The 22,987-nt window shown below is 43.0% G+C and overlaps 1 protein-coding gene across 3 annotated transcripts in view; it reads right to left on the bottom strand.

The window, feature by feature from the left end:
* Nucleotides 1-22,987, bottom strand: part of PXN (paxillin) — an 86,781-nt gene that overhangs the window by 48,882 nt on the left and 14,912 nt on the right. The gene's annotated exons all lie outside the window — the stretch shown is intronic.

The following is a 22,987-nucleotide window of genomic DNA, read 5'->3' as shown; positions in this document are numbered from 1 at the left end:
CTTCACACCTTATGAACTCCGGAAATTTACATTACATTGCTCTGAGCTTTCTAGCCACAACATCAAAATGTGTCACAGGCAGTCACGGAAGAGAACATTCGCTTGATCCTAACATACTATCATTTTTATGTAAATGTTTTAATCCTCTTTTCTTCTCCAAATCTTTCAAATTTGTTCTTAAACATTTTCTGAAGGGTGCCGTTTGGGTGACGCTGCTGTCATCCATCTGAAGTCCACAGGATGGGGTTGTATAAGTAGGCAGACAATTAAGCCAAGCGGCAGCACACACATTAGGTCCCAGTTATCTCTCAGCTCAAGTGGGACATGGGTGGCACTGCAAGTTAAACCACAGAAGCCTCTGGGCTGCAAGGTCAGAAGACCAACCATTGTAAGATTGAATCCACGCGATGGAGTGAGCGCACATCGCTTGTCCCAGCTCCTGCCAACCTAGCCGTTCGAAAGCATGTAAAAATGGAAGTAGATAAATAGGTACCACCTCAGTGGGAAGGTCACAGCGTTCCGTGTCTAGTCGCGCTGGCCACGTGACCACAGAAGATTGTCTTCGGACAAAACGCTGGCTCTATGGCTTGGAAACGGGGATGAGCACCGTGCCCTAGAGTCGGACACAACTGGACTCAATGTCAAGGGGAACCTTTACCTATCTCTAAGCTCAGGCATAAACCCTTTATTTCCAAGGACTGAGAAACAGGACCGCCAGCTAATCTACAGGTGTGTGCGCCAAAGTTGTGTGTGCTTGCACTCACAGACGAATGAGAAGAACATGGAGAAGACACGATCTTCACCCGGAAACAAAGCAGTGGTCTCAAGGAGCTGGCAGGGCTGATTTAAAAGAGGGGCTCATGAACAGGATTCACAAGGGAAGGGCAGGCCGCTGCAGCGCACAGCTATCGCTTGTTCTCCGTGTCCACCACAAGGACTGACGAGAAAGGGACCCTCCATTTCATTCTCTGCCAAGCTAGGCGGCCTTCCTTCTGGGACCAAGGAATAAAAGCACTGAAATCAAAATCCAGAGCTGGTCACGGTGGTGGCCTAGTCTACGAAACAGTTAAGTGGCAAACTTTCCACGTTTATTCATTAACTTCCTCTACCCCACATCCTGTTTCTTGCCGACATTAGCAACACCCCCTACAGCTGAGAGACAAGAAGGCAAAGGGCAGGAGGAGCGAGTGCCGCCTAGGTGGGTGATCTCTCACGGCCAGCTTGATAAGAAGGCTGGCGATAAGTTATACTTCGGCATAACAAAGGATTACATTTTAAAGTCCTGAAGAAGATGCCCGATAACCTCTGTGTTCAATAGACTTGGACTAAGATAATTTTGTATGTACCAGAAAGATACCATCTGGATAATCTGAAGGAAAGGTGATCAGTGTCAACAGAGGTAAGTTATCTGAACCAAATACAGACCATGCTAGAGAAGTAAAAACAACAACAACAACGAACAAGCAAAAACAGATTTGCTGCTCGGGGCTTGGCTTAAGACCAACAGATGGTAAGCAGCACAACTCTAGTGCTAGGGAATTGAGGTCAAGCAGACTTGACCAGCCGTGCTGGGGGTGATAGTGGAGCCAAATCAGCCCTCCGGTCAGCTGACTGGAGGAAGAGGGTGTTGCTGGTGCCCTTCCATCCCTTGTACAGTGGTACCTCGACTTACGAACTTAATCCATTTTGGAACGGTGTTCGTACATTGAAAAATTCGTAAGTCGAAGTACCATTTTCCATAGAAATGCATGGGAACGGAATTAGTCCATTCCAGCATTTCAAAAAAATGCTCACGCTTTCCCGGGGAGTCTCAAACAGCTTCCTCCGATGTTGGTGGGAAAGCCCTTTGAGACCTCCGAAGGTGCCGATTGTGGTGGCGGGGACCCCCAGGGAGGTCTCCCAGGGATTGCCCGCCACCATGGGAGACCTCCCTGAGGGTCCGTGCTGCAATCGGCACCTTTGGAGGTCTCAAAGGGCTTCCCCCCCCCCCCCGACATCGGAAGAAACTGTTTGAGACCTCCGAAGGCAAAAAGGCAGGGAGAAAGGTCTGGAAATTTGAATTTCCTGCCCTTTCTACCTGCCTTTATGCCTTCGGAGGTCTCAAACGGCTTCCTCCGATGTCGGGGGGGGGGGAGTCCTTTGAGACCTCCGAAGGCGCCAACTGCTCCGCTCACAAAAAAATGGCATTGACTTGTGAAAGGAGCCTCTACCTCGTTTGTAGGTCAAGGCTCCGTTCGCAAGTCGATGCCAGTTTTTGCGAACAGAGCCGTTTGTAAATCGAAAAGTTCGTATGTAGGGACGATCGTAAGTCAAGGTCCCACTGTACATCATTCGACAAGTTTAATAAAATCACATTCTAGTAGCTTCAAGAGTTCTGAGTTTATGGAGACCATGACTGAGGAGGGACTGCCCACCACCCTAACACTGATCAGGGATGGAGGTGCTTACAGCAGCCCTACTTTAATCTTATCCACCAGAGATGGTGGATAAGTACCAGGAATTTCTGACATTCTTATGTCAAAGACAAGTTAGAACTTTAAAAGGCTGACTAAAGAAGGAGCCAGGTTTTTCTGTTTCAAGACTTATTTTGTTTGGTACCTGCTGATTACTAGTCTTTGAACTTGATGCTGCATATCTGTCATGCATTAATTCCATATATTCTGATAGGGAACTCCAGATGATGTCCTGGTGATGCTATTTTCCCCCCGAAACCAATTTAGCTCCAACTTCAGATATGAGGATACGTACCATATCCAAGTCTTTAGAATTACACATCTAGAAAACTCTGGCAGAATTCCACCCTGCATAGGTGGGAAGGATGAGAGAAGGATGTCGAGCACCTCAGAGAGCTTTCCTCACCCCCGTCGGCCACCGCACAGCCCCACGTAGAGAAGGCAAGGCAAGAAGGAGCATGAAGGGAACAACCCTCAGGTCTACTGATGCTTGTCTGTCTGAGGACTGAATCATCTCCACAAACAAGCCCACATTATACAGGACATATGCCTTCCCTATCTCTCCAGCTTGTCCACACCCCTAGGAGACAAGTGGAAGATTTCAGTCATTCCAAGAACTTTCCCGCAGGCCGTTCAGCAATTTCTGCATGTTGGTGCTGGCTAGCTGAGAATGCAAAGGCAAAACAGGGGAGGGGGAACACCTCTTCCCTGCCCCCATTTCTCAGATTTCCCCACAAAAGAACTAAAACCAAATAGGGGAAGAAGAAGAAGAAAAGAACGTGGATGCTTATTGCCATCATTACATGCCATCTAGTCATCTCCAACTCATGGTGGCCCTAGGAACGAGCCATCTCCAAAATCCCCTGTCCTCAACTGCCCAGCTCAGCAATTGCAAATTCGAGCCTGGGGATTCCTAGAGGGAGCCGGTCTATCTTGTATTGGGTCTTCCTCTTTTCCTGATGCCTTCCATTTTTCCCCCCAACAGTACAGTGGTGCCTCACTTAACGATTGCCTCGCTTAACGAGGAAATCGCTCTATGATTAGGTTTTTGCAATCGCAAAATGATGGTTTAAATGGGGTTTTTCCGTTTTGCGATTATTGGCTCCCTGCTTCGGAACCGATATTCGCTTTACGATGATCAGCAAACAGCTGATAGTCGGGTTTCAAAATGGCCGCTGGCTGAAGAAAATGCCCCCCCCCGCTGTTTTCTAGGACGGATTCCTCACTTTACAGGCACCGAAAACGGCCGCTGTATGGAGGTTCTTCACTGGACAAGCAGGTATTCAGCCCATTGGAACACACTGAATGGTTTTCAATGCGTTTCAATGGGTTTTTTTATTTCGTTTGACGACGTTTTCGCTCTACAGAGATTTCGCTGGAACGAATTAACGTCATCAAGCGTGCCACCACTGTACTACCTTCTTCCACAGAATCTTGCCTTCTCATGATCCCAGAGCAAATCATGTCTGAACAACCTGTGGAAGGAAAACTGATGAAATGGGGGCTGTCATACTTGGGCACATCAGAAGGAGGCAAGATTCTCTGGAAAGACAATAATGTTAATGCAAGGTGCCACTCTGCAGGCTCTATACATTCAGTTCTAGACTGTGCTCATTTTTAAATAATTCAGTTATTCATTTGTCCCCTCTGATATCTTCTCCCTCCTCCCTGTTGTATCGCACTCCACAATCAGCTTAACAAGTGCTGAGACATCGTTATAACAAGACACACGTATTCCTTCATAAGGTCAATTAATTCTGTTTCCTTTAATTCAGGTATGCTTGGTCCACCAGGGAACATTCTCAAGGCAATCAAGAGAAAAATAAAATATGAAGGTCTTAACTCCAAAGTTAATCCCAAGTACGGTGGGCCCTCAGAAACAAATGAAATCTATGTTGCATGAGCAACAAGTCTAATTCATTTTTATTTATTTAAAATATTTTCACCCCGCCTTTCTCCTTGAAAAGGACCCAAGGCAGCTTGCAACATTGAAATACAATATTCAAGGTTGAAAAATAATGAGTATACAATGGGGATGAACATCAAATTTAAAGATAAGAACAATGAGTATAAAGAGGCACCTCATGTCATTAAAAGGTAATATTAAAGCTAAAAACAAAAGTATAGAAATATTAAAAAGAAGAATCAAATGCCACTCTGAGAAATGGAACACACAAAAAAGTAGTTTTAAAAATCCAGTCAAAGCAGTAATGCATAACAATCTATCTAAAAATCTCATACAGGTAGCTAGTTACTGTGGGAAAGCCTGTCTGAAGAGAAAGGTGTTTGCCTGCTTGTGAAAGGACAGCAAAGATGGGGCCAAGTTGACCTCCAGTGGGAGGGAGTTCCAAAGTCTAGGAGCAGCCACAGAGAAGGCACTCTTTTGTATCCCTACCAAACACAACTGTGAAGATGGTGGGACAGAGAGAAAGGCCTCTCGTGATGATCTTAACACCAAAGCCGGCTCATAATGGGAGATACCGTCTTTGGGATAGATTGAACCCAGGTCATTTAGGGCTTTATAGGCTAGAACCAGCACTTTGAATTCTGCCTGGAAACTTACTGGCAGCCAATGGAGCTGCTGTAATGGGGAGGGTGGCAGTATGTGATCCCTGCAATGGGTCTAGGTAAGTCCCAATAACTATAGATTTTGTCCCAAACATTACTATTAAGACAGAATTGAATGGTTATAGACATAACTAAAGAGGAAGTTCCTTCAAGCCAGTTAAAAACAATCAGCAATCTTGTTGAGCCTGGAATAGACAATGTTATTTTATTTTATTTTTATTATTTTTTTTTTTTGCTCCAAACATAAGCATCAAGCTGAGCTGTTTGGGAAGACTGCCCCATAGTTATGGGGTTGCTCTAGAGATGGCCCTCTCCCTGGCAGCTGGCCAGCTGGTCTAGAAGAGCAGAAACGCCCGCGTACGGTCCTGAACGAAAGTGCTTAAGAGTACTAGCAGGCACCTACAGCTACTGTTCTAGCCATCACAAACCATGAAGGATCAAGACCCACAGTTCTGCAGCAGGGTCCAGAAACAAACAGCACAATGGGCAAGGCACTGTCATAGTCTGACCTAGTCTGAATTTATATCCATTCCACATCTCCAAAAGGCTGCCCAGCAATCTGCTTGAGCAGGCTCTGAGGATCCAGTCAAATAACTAAATACAGTAAAATCCCTGTGTCTGTGGGAAGAGTACCTGCGGTTTCACTTATCTGCAGTCTGAAAATGTTACAAATATTAAAAGAAAAATTGAGAAATACGTATTTTCACAATGTATTTATTACCAAACTGTGCACTAGAGGAAGCCGGATGCCACGCTATGTATTCTTGTTGTTGAAGAATACATACCATGGTCTCTGGCTCCCCCTAGTGGCCAGTTCTGGTAAATACAGCGTAAAATGTGTATTTCTGGATTCCACCCCCATGCTATGTATAGCATACACTATTGTTTGTATGTATGTATGTATGTATGTATGTATGTATGTATGTATGTATGTATGTATGTATGTATGTATGTATGTATGTATGTATTTATTTATTTATTTATTTATTTATTTATTTATTTATTTATTTATTTATTTATTTATTGGACTTATATACCGCCCCATAGCGCTACAAGTACTCTCCGGGCGGTTTACAATTTAATTATACAGGCTACACATTGCCCCCCCCCCCAAGCAAGCTGGGTACTCATTTTAGAAGGCTGTAGTTTTGGAACCAATCCCCCACATATAAGGGTGTCCTACTGTAGTAATGTTACTTTATGGTACCCAGTGCGATGTGGATAGAGTAACGGACTAGGACTCCAAAAATGAGGATTGGAATGGCCACTTGATCACAAATTTACTGGGGAAGCTGAGCTGGTAAAATCACTCCTTAAATGTTTCAGTTACTTTGAAAGCCCTATTAGCGTTGCTATAAGTCGGTTCTTACTTGACCGCACATAACTAACCAGCTAATGTTTCTTCAGTGGATACCTTGTTCTACACTACCATTTATGCCGATAGTACTTCAGGAGGCTCCCTTGTTTATATTTCTGCCTCAGAGTAAAAGCTTCCTGTGAATCCTTGTAAAACTGTTGTTGGAAAGGCAGCAACATAACTGCATCAAAACACACAATAAAATTCACAAGGAAGCAAAGAGCCTCAGCCGGCGTAAACAAGAAACGATTTGACTCCTGCCCACTTCATAGAGTCGCAACATAAAGCCATTTGTCCACCCTCTGAAAAATGCTTAAAATTCCTACCTCCACCCTTAATTTAAAAAACTAGTAATATCCATCTACTCATTCCTTTCCACATCCCACAGAAAGCATAAACACGAAGTTCGTTACTATATGCATGGCTAGATATCAAGTCAAATCTCTCTCCCCAGTACTTTTAAAAAAATAACGCAGCAAGAGGGCTGCCATTTTATGTTTTCTTATTTTTTATACTTATAAAAAACAAACTTTCCTCCGATGAGATGAAGGCAAAATACATGGCTCTCCACAGCCCCATTTTCCCCTCACAACAGTACAGTTTGTTGGTTAGGTCAGGTTGAGAAAGTATGATTGGTCTAAGTCCCTTCGTCAAACACACCGTATTTTTCCATGTATAAGACGCCCCCCACTTTTCTAACCCCAAATTAAGAAATCTATGTGGGCCTCAGCAAGTGTAGGGGGAATGGATCAAAGCACTGCAGGATCTCTTTGATCCCTGCTTTCCCCTCCACTTGTGTTTGTTCTCTCCTCAGCTTACTTCTGTGTATAAGATGACCCTCAATTTTTAGTCTAAAGAATTTAGACAAAAGTATAGTCTTATACACGGAAAAATATCACTTCTCTACACTGGCCCTGGCAAACCATGGTGGATGAGCAAGTTTAAGGTATCCCTGATGACAACCAAAAACCACAAGGACACAAGATCATATGGTTGGAGGCTAGTTTATGCATCCACATCCACGAGAGCCTCGTGGTGCAGTGGTTAAAACGCTGTACTGCAAGGTAAAAAAACTGTGCTCACGACCTGGGGTTCAAATCCCAGGTAGCCGGCTCAAGGTTGACTCAGCCTTCCATCCTTCCGAGGTCGGTAAAATGAGTACCCAGCTTGCTGGGGGGGCAATGTGTAGCCTGTATAATTAAAAATTGTAAACTGCCCAGAGAGTGCTTGTAGCGCTATGGGGCGGTATATAAGTCCAATAAATAAATAAATTTGCTATCTAGGAGCGGACTGTGATAGTTACAAAGCTTAGATTGTTCCAAAGGAGGATTAGAAGAATTCACGGAAATCAATGCGACCACAAGGATGACAGGTCTGGAAGTCAAGCCCGATAAGAAGCAGACCTGAAAAGAGACAGCGATGCGTATCATGGAAGAGAGAAGATTAAAGAGAGACGTGTCAGTGGCCTTCACGTTTCTGATGGACTCTCCTGCAAACTTTGCCTTTTGTTACAGAAGGCAAGGCTAGAACGAGGTGAAGGAGAAACCAGGGAATCAGGTGATGTTCAGGTGGCTGAATCACAACAGAAATGCCCTAACAGTAAGAGTTTTAAGACAGCAAATTAACCCTGGACTGCTGAGCCAGCTTGAGAGGCCCCCAAGATCCATTTTCCAACCCACCTTTGATTCTATAAGTCAGTACTCTGGGTGCCAAAGTTTAAAAGAGAGAACTACAGTGGTGCCCCGCATGACAATGTCCCCCCAAACGACGAATCTGCAGGATGACTTTTTGCGATCGCTATAGTTATTCGCAAAACATTCATTTCAACGGGGGATTTTCTCTTCACAATGATTAGGTCTGTGCTTCGCGAACCGTTTGTTCGCAAGATGAAGATTTTTTCCAGCTGATCATCGGGTTCCTAAAATAGCTGCCCTGTTTTTTTCCGGACCCATGCTTCACAGAGCAGCCATTTTAACAGCTGATCGGCGCTCAGAAAATGGCTTCCCTATGGGCGATCTTCGCTAGACGACCAGGTATTTTCCCCATTGGAACACATTAAATGGGTTTCAATGCATTCCAATGGGGAATTGTTTTTTGCATGATGACGATTTCGCTTAACAGCAATTTCAGGGGAACGGATTATCGTTGTCATGCGGGGCACCACTACACTAGCTTGGACGTGTCCAGAAATGAGCAACCAAGATGATAAAGCAGCCATGAGCTAAGCTCTAGGAAGAACAGCAAAAGGATTAGAGTACGTTTAGCAAGGTGGATCTGATTTAAACAAAACTGATTTAGAGAATAACTTAAACCACTCAGGGAGACTTAAGATTTAACCAAGCGTTTTCCTCTCCTTCACCACAAAACCTACACCCTTCTTGCTGTAGCCACAACACCTATTTTTCAAATAGCCGAAACACTGTCAGATCAAAGATGGAGAAAGCTTGCTCCAGGGGGTAGGATTCAATGGATTCAAACTACGGGGTGATTTTGACTAAACATTAGGGAAAATCCCTGATGGTAAGAGGCAGAGCTGTTCAGCAAGGGAATGCACTTATATCAGAAAGTAACGGACTCTTCGTTGTAGGTTTTCAACAGGTTGGATGGCCACCAGTTAGGGATGGTGTAAATGTAGATTTTTTTTTTTAGCAGCAGCAATTTGGACTTTAAGACCCCTCAAGTATCTTCCAATTCTCTGACTACAATTCTATGTCTAACCCCCAGGTTCAAAGGCAGCATGCCAGCTAATGTTAGCTGCTAAACAGCAACATCAGAGGGTTCAAGTTGCCTTTGTATATTGTTTTGTCAGCTTCCCAGGGCCTATGCGCGGCCACCGGAGGAATCAGGATTCTGGGATAGATACGCCACTAGTCTTATCCAGCAGTTATATCCCTGAAAAGCTGGATGCCAATGGCATCCGAGGTGGATTTTGATAGCTCTACACTTCCCCTAGAAATATTTTCCAAGATCTCTTTATGACTACAGGAAAAGAAAGAAAGAGGAAATGTCTCACACTTCCCGTTTTACACACTCATGCGTCATCTCTTGAGATGAACTTGCTGACAAAATAACAATGCATATCAAAAAGGAGACCATGGAATTATTTTCAGATATGGTCTTGTAGGACAGTAGCAAGAATAATTGAACATTTAATTCCATTAAGTTCATATAGATTTAACATGATACCACAACAAAGAGATGTATTTTCAGGTTTGCTCCCTTGCATTTTACTAGTCCTTGTAAATGCAACAGAAGAGAGACTCAGTCAGAAATAGGTGCTCACATTTTTAAAAAAAGGCCGAGTCTGTCAACCTACGCCCCACCCCATTAGTGTGAAATGAGTTAGTCCTCTCTCTCCAGCTATGACGACAGGCTCTCGTTTAAAGAAGACACAATCTCAAGCCGTAACCCAATCCTTGGCAGACCGTTTTACAGGGTGAGCAGCTGCAGAGGAATGGGAAGTGTGGGTATATTTATCCCTTTAAAGCATGCACACAGAAAGAACTCTGCTGAAGGAACCAGCTCAGTGAATAAATGCTGGCTTTCCGTATCTTTAAAAAAAGTTAGGTTTATCCAGGCAAGATGAGTCAAATTGGAATGTGAAATGTATAGAGGAAGGATCCACTCCGAGCTTGCAGTCAAACTTCCAGACAGTAAACCAGAGGCTTAAGTCTCCACATGTCCCTGCTTGTTCCAAACATTTACACATTCCTTCTCTCTCTCTCTCTCTCTCTCCTGTCCTTGATTTCTCACACAGAGAGAAGAAAGCCAGGGTGAAAACAGTCTTCTAATGCAGTTGTTTAATTTAAGTAACTCATTCTAGCCCACAAATCTTATTCATATTTAAACCCCCCCTCAAAAATTCACCTGATGCTTCATTGATCTTAAAAGAGCTTCTTATTCTGCAGTAAATTTGAATACAGTACCCTGCACCACTTTAAAACAACAGTTAACTGAAATTTGTGAAAAGAGTTTTTTGTAGTGTCCAAAATGATGTAAAAACGTTCGAATAGCTTGACTCGAGAAGTTTGAAGCCCTTGAATTGGGAATATTTATCCACTATTGAAAGCCCAAACACTGGACGGCACTGTCGGAGAACCTCGGAAACTCTCCAACCCATTTCTCAAAACACAAGGAACGGCACTGTGGAAGCTCGCGGAGTGGGCTGGCTTTCCCAAGGCAGCTGCAGCAAATGTGGCCTCTTGCCCAAAGGGCTGCTATGGTTTAGGCAGATCTGTCAAAAGAATGCATTCCTCCACCAGTTACAGGCCAACTCTTGCAAAAAAAGAGACAAGAAAGGCAACATCGGTGAAGCACCATGGAGGTCGGCAGATCTTTGGGCCTGACTTCCACATTCGAGACTCTGGGACTGAGTTCCCAGTCCAACTCTTTGGTACCAAGTCTGAGTCCCTATTAAAAACTAACTCCCCCCCCCCCGAAAAAAAAGGGAGGGTGGATGGGTTTGAGTCAAACCTGAGTCACTGAAAAATAACCCCAAGTTGAGTCAAGACTTATGGTGATGGCCCAAAAATATTGGCACCCTTTCAATTCTGTCAGAAGATGCAACCCTTCTCTCAGAAAATTGTTGGCAGTTGCAAATGTTTCGGTACTCTTTGGCTGGCGTCAGAACAACCCAAAACAACAGAGGGAGAAAAGTCAAATCTGATACAATCCCACACAGAAACACACACACAAAAAAAGCACTGGCCAAAATTTTCTGAGAGAATCGCAAGGGTGGCAACGTTTTGGCCGGGACTGTAAGTCCAACTTGGCAGCAAGTCCTGTATCTCGTATCCCCATCACTGTAAAACAATCTATCCCATCCTACAAGCATCTAATGCAAAGAAGGATCTCAAAAGGTCATTGCCCTGCCCACAGCAGGTTTGGGGGTTTTTCTTGTCCTCTCCCAGCTATATTCACCCTTCCACAATAAACAAACATGCTCCATTCTCAGGTTTGACTGTGATTTTAAAAAGAAAGAAAAACTTGTTTGTTCTTCTGTAAACACTAGAATTCTGCCAAGGATACCAATGATCTCTCCCCCCCCTCCCTTGTTCTTCAGTGGCCGCCCATCTAGCTCTATTTCTGTTGGCACTGGACACCTAGGTTCATTAATAGAGGAGGAATTGGAAGACCTGCATGCCCAAAAGAAGAATCCAGCCACCTCGCTATGCGCTTATTTCAAGAAGCAGATGATTCACGCTGAAAGCATGAATGTTTCATCATGTTCTTTTGGCCAGGTGGTTTAAAAGCTCCCAAGGAACACTTCGAAGTCCCTTGGAATCATTGTTTAGCTATATATTTTTTAAAAATATATCACCTCTAAGAGCTGGCATTCACATTTCTCTCACTCTTAAAAAAATAATATAATGAAAGCATAAATGACAAATAGAATCTCAACTCAAATATACAGTGTGACCCACCACCATTGGGAATATAAATATACATTCTCATCAATACATATCATCTTACACATGTAAGATCTGGCATTCACTTTCCTCTCACTCTTAAGGAGGCCATGTAATATACTAAACTTCTACAGCCAGGTTTTGAGGGTCAGATCATACTTTTGCAGTATTAAAGAGAGGGCCGGGTAGTTGGGGCTCGTCAGCCATGGAAGGCAGCCTATCTAGGAGAAGGAAAACTCCGATTTCAAACCTCCACTGCCTTGTGGCTATATCCACTCATGGAAAAGGCTTCAGGAGTTAACCTCGAGGCAAAATCCGGAGCTGGAGTCCAGAGGCAGTTTGTGTCGTTCTGCCAACTCCTGCAACGCTGCTGGAACCAGTTGTATTGGCTCTTGCCTTTCCATTGGACCATTTCAGCAATGTGGAGAGGGGGGATCTGCTGCTTGGGTAACAGCCTATCCTCCATATTACCTTACCCGGGCTTCATGACCTGGAGAGGACACTCCTCGATTCAGAGCATGTTACCATAGTCTCTCGAGACTGAAGGATGCCTATGTAAAACAGGCAGGTTTTGGACTACAAGTCCCATAAGCACCAGTCCGCATGGCCAACAGGTGGGATGACAGGAGATGTAGACCAGCATATCTGGAGGGTGCTAAGGTGGGAAAAGCTTTTTCTTTAGTCTCCCTATTAGAAGCTGTCCATTTCATAGCTATAACATCCAAAGCTGCTCACTGTTTGATAGGTCTCTGCGATCAGGTGGCAGGCCTCTGCTGGTAGTTAATACTGTAGCCATTAAAGTTGTTCAGGGTTCTAGTTTTCATAACTGTATAAATGTAAGAAGAAAACAAGCCAAGCCAACTGATGATGAAAGAACACTGCATGGATATAGTGAGATCAGGGGGGAAAAACCCACAACATTATGACTTTTTAAACAATGTTTAAATTTACTATCCAAAGAAGGGAGGTACACACCATACACAAAAAAGCAACATATTCAATTTTGGACTACAGTGCTTGAGAATCTTTCAGCCAACAATGAGATACTGGGGGTTCTACTAGGAAAAAAAAGTAGCAGTTCCCATTGCTGAATACAACATAACAACAGGCATCTGGACATAAATAATGAAAAGAGAGAGAGAAGAATAAAATTAAGCGAGTAGTGAAGCCAAGTATTAAAATGCCAGAGAGAAGAAATGATGCAGAAATTAAATGTATTACAATGAAAAATTCTATAAACAAACAGCAGCTCGTCGTTTGTAAAATGAGAACGGCAGTTTTATTCAACACCTGGTTGTCAGGATGAACATGAAAGATCCAAATTTTTGTGTATTAAGAAACCAACCCCAGAACGGTGTAACATTTTTTGCTAAGCCTAGAACAAGATTTTGAGACCTTCCGAAAGGCAAACATGCAGAGCATGATGTTTGCAGGATGAAATAGTTTTATGTTGTTTGTGCAGGAAGTGTTTTGTAGGGGTCAGGTCAGATGATGTCTGGAAAGCAAGCACCCCTTACCATTTCTCCACTTCGCTGCCCCGAGGGGAAACTTTCTATAACTCTTTAAAACAAGGCACGCCGGGACTACACCTCCTGTTTCCATGCCAAACCTTATTTCCAGAAGCCTCCCAAGGCCACCTCCTATTGAGGGAAACTGTGGTAGGGGCACCGGGGCTGCAAGATATCTCTACAAGATAGCCAGAAAACGGCAAGTGTGGCAACAATGGACAAGAGACAGCCCCCACTCAAGGAGGTGCAGGGGCAATTCCTTGGAAGCCGTTCTTCCTTGAACCAGACTGCCCTAAGCTACTGGGACAAAGAAACAAAGGCTCTCAAATTAAGGCAACCATGAGTAATTCAGATCTGAATTTAATTTCTTTGCCATTCAAACAAGTGACATCAGTGACAAATATTACAGTACTATCATGATGCTTACTAACTCAAGTCAACCCACATTCTGAACGTTCCAGTAGTTTTAAAGATGTGGAAGTTACTAGCCGCCTAGAGTGGTCTTTTAGACCAGATGGACGGGGTATAAATCAAATCAAATCAATCAATCAATCAATCAATCAAATAAATAAATACTACTGCAGAGGACAATCTGAGGTTCCTCAGCTACATGTGTGTCTTCTGTGCTGTCAAGTTGGGATGGATTTATAGCAATCCTAATAGGGCTTATAAGGTAAGTGAGGTATTGAAGGAGTGGGTTTTACCAGTTCCACACATACACCCAGTGAGTTTCAACGGCCAAGTGAGGATTCGAACCCAGAGTCCTAGTCTGTCACTCTATCCACGACATCACAACAGGACAGCTACACAGTGTCCCATTATTTAGCAAGTCAACGGATAAGGCAGAATTCTTTGTACCATACTAATAGCACAGAAAGGTTTTAGTGAAGCAGGCAGCTTCCACCTGAACCTCTGCTTAAAAAGGGAGAAAAACTGCCTGCATAAGTTGTAACAGAACAAGTGAACTCTAGGTTTTCACATTATTACAAAACACTGTGAGGCCTGAATACTGGGGAAGGGACTACGTTTGATTTATTCAATCTAAAAATGCTAGCTTTGATGAAAAGATTTGCTGTCTGTGCAGCAGAGAATCACAGGGATCATTTTCTATTGTTCTTAACAAAAACTGCTGTTTCATTTCAATATTTAGATATTACAGCACCAACAGAAACTGAATCCACAAAAAATAAGCACTTATTATTTCTCTTTGACTGACTGGATAGCTCAGTGGATTAGGTTTCTGGCCGTGGAGCCAGAGGCTGGGAGTTCAATTCTCCACTGTGCATCCTGCGGTAACATCCACTGTGTGGCCTTGGGCAAGCTGCATAGTTACGGGGCACCCCTAGAAGAAGGGAATGATAAACCACTACTGTATATTTTTTACCTCAAAAACCCTGGAAAGAGTCCCCCCATAAGTCAGAATTGATTTGATAGCACATAACAGGTACTCCCAAGAAGTACAAGCTGGATTCCGAAGAGGCAGAGGCACTCGAGTCCAAATTGCTAACTTGCGCTGGATTATGGAGAAAGCCAGAGAGTTCCAGAAAAACATCTACTTCTGCTTCATTGACTACGCAAAAGCCTTTCACTGTGTGGACCACAGCAAACTATGGCAAGTTCTTAAAGAAATGGGAGTGCCTGACCACCTTATCCATCTCCTGAGAAACCTATACAGTATGTGGGATAGGAAGCAACAGTTAGAACTGGATATGGAACAACTGACTGGATCAAAATTGGGAAAGGAATATGACAAGGCTGTATATTATCTCCTTGCTTATTTATATGCAGAATACATCATGCGAAAGGCTGGACTGGAGGAATCTGAAGACGGAATTAAGGTTGCCGAGAGAAATATCAATAACCTCCGATATGCAGATGATACCTCTCTGATGGCAGAAAGTGAGGAGGAATTAAAGAACCTCGTAATGAGGGTGAAAGAGGAGAGCATCTAAAATGGTCTGAAGCTCAATATCAAAAAAACTAAGATCATGGCCACTGGTCCCATTACCTCTTGGCAAATAGAAGGGGAAGATATGGAGGCAGTGAGAGATTTTACCTTCTTGGGCTCCATGATCACTGCAGTTGGGGACAGCAGCGCCGAAATTAAAAGACGCCTGCTTCTTGGGGGAAAAGCAAGACAAACCTCGACAGCATCTTAAAAAGCAGAGACATCACCTTGCCAACAAACGTCCAGATAGTCAAAGCTATGGTTTTTCCAGTAGCAATGTATGCAAGTGAGATCTGGACCATAAAGAAGGCTGACTGCTGAAGAATTGATGCTTTTGAATTGTGGTGTTGGAGGAGGCTCTTGAGAGTCCCCTGGACTGCAAGGAGACCAAACTTATCCATTCTGAAGGAAATCAACACTGAGTGCTCCCTGGAAGGACAGATCCTGAAGCTGAGACTCCAATACTTTGGCCATCTCATGAGAAGAGAAGACTCCCTGGAAAAGGCCCTGATGTTGGGAAAGTGTGAAGGCAAGAGGAGAAGGGGACGACAGAGGAGGAGATGGTTGGACAGGGTCATCAAAGCAACCAACATGACTTTGAACAAAACTCCGGGAGGCAGTGGAAGACAGGAGGGCCTGGGGTGCTCTGGTCCATGGAGTCATGAAGAGTTGGACATGACCTAACGACTAAACAATAACAAACAGGTACATATACAGTCAGGTGAAAAAGAAAGTACATTCTCTTTGAATTCTATGGTTTCATGGACCAGGACATAATAAAAATCATCTGGTCAACAGGTTTGAAAATTAGGTAAATACAATCTCAAGTGAACAACAACACATGACATATTACACCATGTCGTGATTTATTTTACAAAAACAAAATCATAATGGAGAAGTCAAGAACTGACTAAACCTTACAATTCAATAGCTTGTAGAACCACCTTTAGCAGCAATAACTTGAAGTTATTTAAAGATTACTTGAAGTGATCTTCAAATAACTTGAAGATGATTATTATGTTCTCAGGAGTACAACCAAAGAATTCAAAAAGGGTGTATTTTCTTTTTCACATGATTGCATAAGGATCTCTTAAATGAGCTTTCTATCTCAATACAGCTTTTTGCAACCAATTTACAGCCACATGTTTTTGATGAAACTTCCATCATTTCGACACACCATGCAGTGTGGAGATTATGGGAGTTGTAGTCCAACACATTAGCATTTTCAAGTGTGTGGGTCAGTGGGGGCATTGACACATCTGGGGAAGACTGCATTCCTAAGTGCACACATAAGGTACTGTACAAAACTGTTTTCAACATAGCGAGATACGTCAACTCTATTTAAAAATACGCCAGCTTTGCAGGAGTTAAATACAAATGCTAGGACAACTGCAGATGTAAAATCAGAGCAGTAGCTTCTACACTGCAGAAAGAAGCACATTCTAAGAAGAGAGAAAATCCTAGGGCAGCTAAGCCTCACTAGGTTCAACCAGAGAGGAACAGTATGGTTTTTTAGTGCCCACGATGACCCACACATTGGAGAACTGTCATTGACTGACACTGGCTTCTCACTCCTACCAGATTTAGAAGGAAGAAATATGCCCCAAAACAACAACTGCACTGTTCTAATTATGTTGTGCCCTGTAAAGGGGTTGGAAACATCCTGCCCTGGCCCCTTTAACTATAACTTCAGTGGGTCCAAAACGCAGCAGACAGATTTCTGACTGGGGCTGGGCACAGGGATCACATAACCCTCCTGTTAAAGCAGCTTCATGGGCTGCGAATCCATTTCCGGGTAGAATTCAAAGAGATGGTTCTAACCTATAAAGCCTTAAGCGGCTTGGACCCACGCCGTCTCAAGGAGCGCATCTCTCTTTATGAACCTGCTTGGGTGTTAAGCAGACATGAGACATTTGTACTCGTACCCCGAGAGATACGAATACGAATATCAGCACCACAGGTGCCGGCGGAAACAAAACCCTCCCCCCTAGAGCCCACCGGTCCACTTACTGCTCTCCATGGAGCGTGCCAGCCGTCCTCAGTTGCACAGCACCCATCACGCAAATAGCTTGGCTGGCGCTTCCCTGCCTCTCCACACTGCTGACGACTCATCCTCCCACCTCCTTGCCAGAGTGGTCGGCTGTGCGATGGGGCAGGGAAGCGACAGGCGGGCTACTTCCATGATGGACTCTACGCGACGGGTGCGTGTGTGTGTGTGGCTGTGCATGCCACACAGAAAGGGGTAAATGGACTGGTGGGTAATGGGAAGAGGGGCTCAGTTTCCACGGGCACCTATGGTGGCACGTCTAGTGTCAAAATAATCAGGGGAATGACCCTCTCTCAGTCCCACCACCTTCACAGATGCCTTTGGTGAGGGATATGGGAGACAGCCTTCTCTCTGGCTGCTTCGGACTTTGGAACTCCCTCCCACTGGAGGCCAGGCTGGCCCCCTCTTAGCTGACCTTCTGCAAGCAGGTGAAGACCTTTCTCTTTAGGCAAGCTTTCCTGTAATGACTGGCTGCCTCGTTGGCATTTTTTTAAATGGAGCCTTACATCTTTGAATTTGTTCTTAGTCTTGCTTTTGTTTACAATTTCTGAGAGTGCCATTTGTTTGATCCTTTCTAATACAGTATCTGTATACTTGTTGTTTTAGCTTTAAATATTGTGTTTCAGTAATATAAGTCGCCTTGGGTTCTTTTTAAGGAGAAAAGTGGGGAAAATATGTTATATAAAGTTCAATAATAATCTGAATGTCGCAAGCAGAAGCACGTTGTGTAGACATGAATGTTCACAAGCACTGCTGCATACTCAGCTGCACAACAGAAAATGGCATAGGATCAGGCAGAAGAAAAGGTTCAACAAAATAAAAGTAATTTTCAATGGTTTGAAAAATGCTGGTTTATCAGTAAAATACTGCCTGCTGTTTCTCGCTGGAAAATTCTGGCTTTTTGGCCCTCGTTACTTTCTAAGACCTTTAGAACCCACAACTTATTTTCAGACCCAACATTCTTGGTGTTTAAATTTAATTTCCTCTTCTACAAACATACTCTGATGAACAGAACAATGAGTTAATGAATAACTACTTGCCTGGCCGCCAGTAGCAAATCAAAGTTGCCTCTGGTTCAATAAACCTAGGAAACTCTTCTTTAAAAATTTTTTTAAAAATCTTGTTTTAGCTCACCTGTGTAAACAAACTACCAAAGCAAACATGTGAGGGAGGCTAGTAGTGTTTTTGTGGGCTGCATTACACTGAGGTTTAAGGATAGTTTCTTAGTACTGAGTGTATTAACAGTGAATACTGTGCATTTTATCAATGTAATAAATGAACATATTTTTAATGATGAGAAAGAAACAACATTCAGGTCTTAAATCTTCCTGCAGACCAAATTAAAGTCAAAGTATAGCAAGGGCAAAGACCTAGAATGTGTTATCATCCAGTGGAAAGTATATGCCACTATTTCTTCCATGGGGTGCCTTTCCCTCAAAGCTTATCAACAAAAAGGAAGGTCCCATTACAGATTCCCAACCCACAACCCTTTAAAAAAGCTGTGAAATAATTGCCAGTAAAAGTGCACAATCGCTGAAAAAAAAATCCCAGTGCCTTCATAAGCAGCACGTAGCTGCTTATGGGAAACAAAGTTCAAAAAGTCACACAGGCTTACATCCTGTAAAAACAACATTTGGACGGGCAAAATAATTCTCCACCTCTCTCTGTAAGGCCTGGCGTTTCACAAGCAATAGAACCGCTTGTCAGGAAGTGACTGCAGAGTCAAAGAGCAGGACAGAAAAGACATGCCCTGTTTTCTCTGAACAGAGATCAGCCCTCCGGAGGTAAAGAACGGGTGCCTGCTGAACCCCCAGAAGGGATAAGAGACTATACCTCTTCACTTCACAAGTAGAGAAAAAGAATATTTTAAAAAAGCAATACATGACATGTCCACACCCAACACAAGTGAACAGCACAAAATAAACCAAAGAGCCTAGGGCAGCTGGATTCAAAACTCAGCTCAGGCAGAAACGTATCATCCATTATCTAAATTAAATAGCCACTGACCATTCTGACGTCACAAGTCCTTGGACACCTTAATACAATAAATAAATAAATAGACAGACAGACAGACAGACAGACAGACAGACAGACAGACAGATAGACAGACAGAGAGACAGGCAGGCAGGCAGGCAGGCAGACAGATAAGCAGGCAGGCAGGCAGGCAGGCAGAGATAGAGTCAAACAGACAGATATTGGTATGTACTTGTCAATGTCACTTCCGACTTATAACAACTCTAATAGGCTTTTCTAAATACATTCTGAGAGGTTCAAGAAGTTCAAAAGGTAATTTACCACTGTTCCACCAGTGAATTTTCATGGCTTTACAGAGATTTGAACTTAGCTCTTCTGAGCCTTGTTCCGAGACCCCATCCAGTACACTGCGCTGGTTCTCTCTCAAACACTTTAGAACAGTTTGAACAATCTAATATTTTACATTGTATCAGAAATATGTTACAGAGAACAGTTATGATATACAACATAAAAAAACAACAACAGATGAGCAAGTGCACACTTCCACAGCAACATATAGGATTGTACAGAGTATAATGCACCCTCCCAAGTATGTCTACTCAGAAGTAAAGCTCTTGGAATTCAAAGGTGTGCCTCCCAGGTGAATGTGTTTAGAACTACAGTATAGTCAAAGGTATAATACACAAGTCTGGACTGTAAATTGTTCCTGACTTCCATCTAAGAAAGATGTGCCTGGCAAAATCCATTTTGACAAGAACTTTTGGACTTTACATCTAAGAGGAACTTTCGTGGCAAAATCCATCATGCCATGAATTTTAGGACTTTTAAGTCTTCACGCTGGTACAGTCTCATGAAGTGGCATTTTGATCCACGAAAGCTAGTGTATTGTATCATGATTTTCAAGTGGTCTATAATTATTAATAAAACTGAATTGCATTTTAATTCCTTAAACTAATATCCTATTTACTACTTCAACATTAAAAAGGAAGCAACTGAATATCAAGAGACCAGGGGAATGTACTTCCAGAAGATCAACTAACCGCAACCAATTACAAGAGATAAGCAAAAGAAGCTTTAAGAAATACATTAAGACACAAATTCAAAAGGAATCATCTGGTAATAACTGGTATCACTTAAGAAAGATGAATGTGGTTTTTAAAAGCACTAAAGTGGTATACTTCTGCGATCCATTAAAAGTGATTTGGTTGAACAGCTATGTGTTGCAACCACTAAAATCAGAGCCAGCGATGGTCAGCAAAAAAAGACAACTGGATGAAAAGTGATAGTTAAAGTCCCAACAACTAGCAGGATATGGAGGAGAAAACAAAATAGAGTCTTGTGACCTCATCTCTAAAAAAATCATTAAATTTGAAGCAATCTCCATCACTGTATAGAAGACAATAAATAAGTTCAATCTTAACTGTACAGCTCTTTTAATGTAACAAAATGAAGCTAATTTTACATTTTGCTTTGTGCACTGCACATTGTTGCAGATTCGACTGGCAACACTATCGCCCGGGTGTATTTGTTCTTTTTAAACCACATATAACAAACCTGGCTTGTTTCAAACAAAACCATAAAATCAACAAACTATACATGGGTTTTTGGACAAGATGCTTGTCGGTTTGTCCAAAAATAACAAAAAAAAAAACCATTTTCTCACTGTGGCCATACTGTAGGAAAGGAGTGAGTACTTGACAGTCCACCTTTTGTTATGGGTCATTCTCATCACCTGTCATGGATGATGATACCTAACTGCAAACCGTGTGTCTGTCCTTTAACAGCAAAACCTCTTCCAAACCTTGACTTCATATTATCGAGTTTCCCTACAGCCATAAGGACTAGCAGCTTGCTTATTCCTCCCTTTTTCTTTTTCTAAAAAAGTAGAAATTCTCAGGACTCAAAATAGTTACCGGACTATACTGAACTTCATTTATTTTGTAAACTGTTTGCTCCGCTGTTCCTACAGGAAGCTCCAACGGCATGGGCCTTACTTCCTACAACTTCGGGGCGTTAATCTGTAGCTGGTTCAACATCGTCTCGTGAGCTCTGTACCCAAAAAAAAAAAAAAAAACATACAAACCAAATCTCCACCCACAAACACTTCAACCAGAATTAGTACCTTTAGCACAGAATAAATGTCCTTTACTCATTACTCCTTAATCCTCTCCACTATTTAATCCCTTCCCTGTGAAACACTATCCAAGCTTCACCACATGGACAGCAAACTGGGAACTTACTGAGATCCAACATCTAAAAGCAAGAGGGGGGCGGGTTGAGATGGCGGTTTCTGCCAAGCAAGCACTGGATTCTGCTGCATTCCATTTGATTAAAACAATTACCAGAAAGCCAGCCAAGAATTACATAAAACTTCCTCTTCGCGCCACCCCAGCGCCTTCCCTCCACCTCCACCCACATACTTCATGCAGTTTTCCAGTGCTATTCGTACCAAGCACAAGTTATGCGTGGAGGCTGTGCTGCAGGAAGAGGGGTCACTCGCAAGGTAGGTGCAATGGCATCAGCGTTTCATATACGTGAGTGACACAAGCACCTAATGCAACAACCACATTCACTGAAACATAACCGAGGTTCCCGTGAAGCCTTCTATCAGAGCTTCACGGGTGTAGACCATGTGAAACCTCTTTGCAATTGTTAATTCCTTGTCTGAAGGATGTCCCTCCCCAAGCCTCGCACTCCCCCCACTGCAAGTAACACAAACGGTGGATCAGCCAGAACAATGCTCTCCGTATGGCAAAAGGAATCCGAGTCAAAAGTCGGGAAAACACACTGTCTGCCAAACTACCTTCTCTCTCTCATTTCGGACTGAGCACATAGCTGAATCAACATCCAGAAGAAGCATCCTGACACGCCAGTTCCATAAATATATACAGTACTTCTATATTCAAGGCAGGTTGCTCTTTATGTCTGGCCCATGTCAATAATCGAGTGCATGTTTAGAAGGGGCTCCAAAACCTGGATGAATTCCTGCTGCTCAAAAGTCCAGTCCCCACAGATCAGATAGAAGAGCACTCAGAAGTTATTGTGCAAAACAAAAAATAATTTAAAAAAACAACAACACATGGCTGGCAGCAGCTTTCTGAAATTTTATTTCTGCTTTTTCTCTTCCCTGCATCCAAAGAGCTGAATATACTTTGATTATGTTAGGCTGCAGATAAAAGGCTAATGAGGAACTGCAGCAGTGCAACACTACCTGCCCTGATACTACTCTCACCATTTCTCTGATCCAACTCATTATATCTACCCTCTCAAGTTACCATTTTGAAAACATGCTGAGCTACTAGGGGGGAAAACAAGTTATAGTATGTAAACAGTGGCCAGTAGTTACAGATGACTGTCAATGCTGGATATCCTCAACCCTGTATCTCTTTTCAGACGGCAGCCAGAATTGAAACTAACTTCCAAGAAGACCTACAACTTCCTGGCAGCCCTGAAGCAACTTTCTTGTTTCTGAAAGCAGAAACAAGCCAAAGATGGCAGCAATAGAGGTAACTAAACAGAAAACTGATCTGCAGACTTATGTGTTTTGGCTGCATCTTCCAGAATTCGGATTGGGAATTCTTGGAGAATTCTGGGAGGTTGCTCTACAAACACATGGAAGAAAACACTTTATTATACACATAAGACTGGGGAATTCTGGAAGCTATAGTTCCCACACACACACACACAAAATGTAACTGTGGATGCAACTGAATGGACATTAAAA

Source organism: Pogona vitticeps, chromosome 14 (assembly GCF_051106095.1).
Source record: "Pogona vitticeps strain Pit_001003342236 chromosome 14, PviZW2.1, whole genome shotgun sequence".
NCBI classification, from domain to species: Eukaryota; Metazoa; Chordata; class Lepidosauria; order Squamata; family Agamidae; genus Pogona; species Pogona vitticeps.
Note: the sequence above shows the minus strand (reverse complement) of the source record. Positions and strands in the feature narration are given on the sequence as shown.